This window comes from Poecilia latipinna, unplaced genomic scaffold (assembly GCF_001443285.1).
Source record: "Poecilia latipinna isolate Pla-1442-1.1 unplaced genomic scaffold, P_latipinna-1.0 Scaffold833, whole genome shotgun sequence".
NCBI classification, from domain to species: Eukaryota; Metazoa; Chordata; class Actinopteri; order Cyprinodontiformes; family Poeciliidae; genus Poecilia; species Poecilia latipinna.
In genome coordinates, this window is record NW_015113449.1 from 35,175 (window position 1) to 35,421 (window position 247).

A 247-nucleotide genomic window follows, 5' to 3' on the forward strand; every position below is an offset into this window, starting at 1 on the left:
TATATATATATATGTATGTATGTATGTATGTATGTATGTATGTATGGTGTGCATATTATTTGCTTTGCACACTCAATTGTCATTTGTAGGGACGTGTTATGAACATTTTACCAATGGCAGAAGTCATTTAACTCAGCTGAATAATACATACTTTATTTATTACAGAGGGAGATTCAACTATTTGATTTTGTAATAACTGTTTCTATGTAGCTCAATCCAGACACATGCATGGACACTGGAGGCAGCT